The following is a 5,956-nucleotide window of genomic DNA, read 5'->3' as shown; positions in this document are numbered from 1 at the left end:
AAATAAGGGGAAAATCACCTATCTTCGGTAAGAAAACATACCTGTGCCCGTTTGGAGTCAGCATAATCTTCCTGCAGGCGGTAGAAGGCTGTCGAAACAAACCCACCTGCACATTATCATTCATACTGTAATTAATTCATGAGCAGTCAATACAAATGAATGGTTTCGAGGAATTAGAACGCATCACGTTCACCTACACAGATAACTGCAAAATAGACTAGTAGGCATGGCAGTAATGGTAGAACGATACCTGAAGCAGCAAGGTAAACCGGATAGGCGTTGCAGAGGAGCCGCCGAGCTGGGTAAGTGTTCGGCCTCACCAGTCTTGCAAAAATGAACCAAACCACAAGACCCGGTGGTATATGAATCATCCACCAAACCCTTTGGCGAACCTGAACCCTCCGATGTAGGAAATGCATCTCCATCGTCCATTCAAGCGGGAGAGTCTGGCGCGAAAACCCACAGCGGGTCAACCGAGAATCACATGGCTTCACATGGATTTATGCCACCTGGCGAAAAGGTTGGTGAGATGGGTTAAGTCTCCGTCCACCACCTGGTGCCGGAGACTGGTTAATGAACAATCCGGTGGTGATCCGACCAAGACTTGATATTAAACACCCAAAGACTTTAACGATAAACTTTATAGTGTTATGCATAGAGAGTAATATATGCTTGGTTAAGGTTTGGTTATATAACATAAGGTTTGGTTATATAACAGAGCGCATAATCTTATTAACAATGCCGGGAGTACATGTTTTCCCTAGTTGAATAGAGGGGTGAACTAAAGTAATTAAGCCATGAATAATTTTTATTTTTTTTACATTAGTATATATTCTCGATGGGATCGTGACAATGTGGTATCAGAGCAGAGGTTTCAATACTGTGGCCTCTGGAGCAGTAAGATCCAGCTGCATGGAAGATCATCTTATATATTTATAAGGAAGAATTAATTCAGCTAACTGATGTCCTTGTTTTATTCATTAGGAGGTAATTACAGAAACGATAATCAGCTAACAGTCAACCATAAAAGTAGAGGAAATGCAGGGACCTGACAGCATTCTTCGGGAAAATCCAGAGCTGTGGGTACAGCTTGGTGAGGAGACACGCAGTACCAATCTGGCGATATTAGAAACCGTTCAAGAACTGAAAAATGAGATGGCACGTCTGCGAGAAGACAATGCACGATTGACAGTGGAACAGGAAAGAATACTGAAGAGTTTGTCGGACAGACAAAATCCACCCTTAGCCAATCCTAGTGCAGAACAGCAAAGGGCAACTGAAGAACGAAATTACCCAACTGCACCTGAAATCTCAGAGGAGAAGGAGGACCATTCTGACAACGTATTAGAGCAACAGACCTCAAAGCGACAGAAAATGGAATTACAGGGAGAATTCCGGAAAATTAAACCTCCACATTTCGATGGAGAGCAGGAAGAAGCGGCAGAGGCTTGGTTAATTAACATTAACAAGTATTTCCAGTTGTACGAGTATGATCAGAATCTGAAGGCGCGACTGGCCATCTTCCAGCTACAAGGCAAAGCAACCCTGTGGTGGGAAGAAATTAAAATTGTAAAAGGAGTAAGTGAGCAGAACATAACCTGGGAAAAGTTTCAGAAATACTTCAAGGAGAGATATCTAACCGAGCGTTTCTATGATGAGAAGGCACGGGAATTCCATGATTTACGACTGGGACAACAGTCTATGGACGAGTTCATTAACCGCTTCACTTCCCTGCTTCGCTATGTGCCATATATCAAGGAGGAGAAGGCCAAAGTGCAGAGATTTGTGAGCAGCTTACCAGCCTATATAAGAGAACGAATTGAGTTTGACAATCCCAGAACCATGGATGAGGCAATTCGTAAGGCAAGAATCTGTTACCAGCAGAACAAACAAAAAGGAGACATTTCAAACAAAAGATGGAATGAAAGAAAGGGTAACAGAGTTGCTGGTGTTAACAAAGGGAGTCGTGGTAATGGCAGTAAGGGTGCTGGTAAGGGGCAGATTAACAGAAATATAACTAAGAGTACCTTCCGGGCTAAGCCAAGTGAAAGCAGGGTCAGTGAACCACCTGCCAGATCGGAAATTGAAGGGATGACCAGACCTCCAGTCCAATGTTGGGGATGTGGAGGACCGCACTATGTTAAGAACTGCCCGCAGCGTAAAGGAGTGGACCAGATATCTCAGATCCATGAAGCATCGACCGTTGGGGATGTGGCACGCAGCGTACCAAGAATTAACGCAGCCTTGGATGATCGGCAAGCGGAATACCAGCCGACCATGGTGGAGTTTGAAGGTAAGATTTCAAACCTTTCTATAGCTGTTCTTATTGATCCAGGAGCTACTTTAAGTTATGTTAGCCCAAAAATAGTAGAACAGTGTAAGCTACCATCGGAAAGGTTCAAGAATCCATGGCTGGTACAGCTAGCTACGGGAGCCAAGAGACGGGTTTTAGCTAAAATTAATAACTGCTCCTTAAGCATAGCTGGACAGCCAATAACAGCAGACCTGAATGTACTTCCATTAGGTTCCTATGACATCCTGATTGGTATGGATTGGCTGGAAAAACATTGGTCATTGGTAAACTGCAAGACCAAAACCATCTATTATAAGGATGACTTGGGAAATCAGCAGGAGTTGCAGGGGATTAAACACCCTGTACAGATCCGACCTATTACTGCTTCCCAGCTAGCTAAATGTCTCAGAAAGAAATGTCAGATTTACGCCATTCAAGTTGGGTATGCAAACCAGAAAGACAAAACATCTACACTGGACAATATTCCGGTAGTACAGGAATTTGTGGATGTTTTTCCTGAAGAGGTACCGGGACTGCCCCCAAAAAGGGATATAGACTTCACCATAGAGTTAACACCGGGAGCAGCACCGGTGTCACGGGCACCATACCGAATGAGCGTACCTGAGTTAACAGAGTTAAAAATGCAACTGCAAGAGCTGTTGGATAAGAATTATATCCGCCCCAGTGTATCACCGTGGGGAGCTCCAGTATTATTTGTTAAAAAGAAAGATGGAACTCTCCGTATGTGTATAGACTATCGTCAGCTGAATAAGCTCACGATCAAAAATAAATACCCCTTGCCTCGAATTGATGAACTCTTTGACCAAGTGAAGGGGGCAAAGGTGTTCTCCAAGATCGATTTGCGATCTGGTTATCATCAAATCAGAATTAAAGAAGAGGACATTGCCAAAACCGCTTTCAGAACACGTTACGGGCACTACGAATTTGTGGTGCTGCCTTTTGGTTTGACCAATGCACCTGCCACCTTTATGTGTTTGATGAACAGCGTGTTCCACAGGTTTTTGGACAAGTTCGTGCTGATATTTATCGATGATATTCTGATATATTCTCGTTCCCAAGAGGAACACGAAGAGCACCTTAGGATGGTGTTGCAAACTCTTCGAGAACATCAGCTATACGCTAAGTTTAGTAAATGTGATTTCTTCAAGGAGGAAATCCAATATTTGGGCCATGTGATTACTAAAGAAGGAATTGCAGTAGATCCTGAGAAGATAAAGACTATTATGGAATGGCCCATACCCAAGGATGTAGCTGATATCAGATCCTTTATGGGACTAGCTGGCTATTACAGGAGATTTGTGGAAGGTTTCTCAAGGATAGCCTACCCTATCACCTCATTACAGAAAAAAGGGAAGGTATTTAAGTGGACACCGGAATGTCAGCAGAGCTTTGATCGATTGAAGCATTTACTCACCACTGCACCCATCTTGAGTATAGCTGATCCTAATAAGGATTACGTGGTGTGTACCGATGCAAGTAAGGAGGGTGTGGGAGGAGTATTAATGCAGGAGGGAAAAGTAATTGCGTATGAATCAAGAAAACTAAAAGAGCATGAGCAGAAATACTCTGCTTACGATCTAGAGTTAACAGCTGTTATTCATGCGCTGAAAATGTGGCGACATTACCTCCTAGGGAGGAAATTTCTGTTGTTAACAGATCATCACAGTTTGACAAATTACTTCAGCCAACCTACCCTGAATGCAAGACAAGGTCGTTGGGCAGATTTCCCAAGTGGATTTGATTTCGAGATAAAGCATTTAAAAGGCAAAGAAAACTGGGTGGCTGATGCATTAAGCCGAAAGGTACAATGTTTATGTGAACTTTCAGTCAGCAAGTGGCGGAGCTCGCTGGTTGAGCAAATAAAAACAGCAGCAAGTCGCGATGCTGAATACCAACAATTAAAACAGCAGGTACAGCAATCCGTTAATGGAAGATTACAGCAAGGATATACACTAGATGGTGCTGGAATGCTGTATTTTAATAAAAAATTGTATGTACCTGACTCGAATGACCTTAAGAGACTGATTTTGGACGAGTTTCATATCAGCCACTACACTGGCCACCCAGGGTACCAAAAGATGGTCACTGCACTTAGGAAGGAATATTATTGGCCAGGAATGAAGAAGCAGGTAGTTGAGTATTTGGCGCGGTGTTTGGAATGCCAGCAGATTAAGGCAGAACATCAGCATCCAGCGGGGCTGTTACAGCCTTTGCCTATTCCGGAATGGAAATGGGAAACCATTTCCATGGATTTCATAACTGGGTTGCCACGAACAAAGAAAAGCAATGATTCTATCATGGTAGTGGTTGATAAGTTGAGTAAAGCGGCACACTTTATACCTGTGCAGTCCACTTATAAGGCGGTGCAAATTGCTCACCTCTTTATGCAAAATGTATTCCGATTGCATGGATTGCCGAAGGTAATTATATCAGATCGTGATGTAAAGTTCACATCCACTTTTTGGAGGACGTTATTCGCTGAGTTGGGTACTCAGCTGAACTTTAGCACGGCCTATCACCCGCAGACCGATGGTCAAACTGAGCGAGTAAATCAGGTGTTGGAAGATATGTTGAGGGCGTATGTGATGCTGAAACCAAACCAATGGGAAGAGTATTTACATCTGGTCGAATTCGCATATAATAACGGATATCACACGTCAACACAGCTAAGTCCCTTTGAGGTCCTGTATGGGCGAAAGTGCCGCACACCCTCAAGTTGGGGTGGACCTGAGGACAAGCTGAGTTTGGGTCCGGAAATGCTTAAAGAAATGGAAGACATGGTGAAAAGGGTGCGTGCCAATTTAAAGGCTGCACAAGACAGACAGAAAAGTTTTGCGGACAGAAAAAGAAGATTCACAGAATATCAGGTTGGTGACCATGTGTTTGTGAGGATTCAAGCCAGAAGAAGCACACTGCAGTGGAGCGGATGCGCCAAGCTGGCTCCTCGGTACTTTGGACCTTTTCAGATCTTGGCTAGAGTGGGGCCGGTGGCTTACCAACTCGCCTTGCCAAGTCATATTAAGATTCACAATGTGTTCCACGTTTCTGTTCTAAAGAAATATGTATATGACCCTAAACATGTTATCAGGTGGCAAGATGTGCGGGTAAGAATTAATCCGGTTGTTTTGATTATGCAGATATACTCAACAGAAACTGACTGAAGGTATTGGTTGTCTGCAGGTCGAACCGGAAGGCGAGGTTCTGGTCGAACCACAGAGCATTCTCGACCGGAGAGAAGTGCGGCTGCGGAAACGGGTTATTACCCAAGTTAAAGTGCTGTGGCAGCACTATGGGCCTGAGGAGGCTACATGGGAAGACGAGGAACTCATCAGAAAAGTTTACCCAGATTTATTTAATGGGAATAGACATCGGGACGATGTCCAATCCCAGGGGGGGGAGATGTGATGACCCCGGGTAACTTGTAAATATGGAATGATTACTGTGGTAAGAAATTAATATGAGTGGTTACTTATTGTTTACTGAATGACATTATTTAATTATGAAAGTTAATATATTGGATTATATATATATCTTGAAATGCTGGCAGCCTCTTGGTGGAGGATTTTCTATTAAAAGAAAAGAATCAGTTATGAAACTGAAAGAACTACCTCTCACACAGGAAAAGTCCTGGGAAGGAAAACC

Source organism: Pinus tabuliformis, chromosome X, assembly GCF_031772625.1.
Source record: "Pinus tabuliformis cultivar Carrire ecotype Pingquan chromosome X, CPIR1, whole genome shotgun sequence".
NCBI classification, from domain to species: Eukaryota; Viridiplantae; Streptophyta; class Pinopsida; order Pinales; family Pinaceae; genus Pinus; species Pinus tabuliformis.
Note: the sequence above shows the minus strand (reverse complement) of the source record.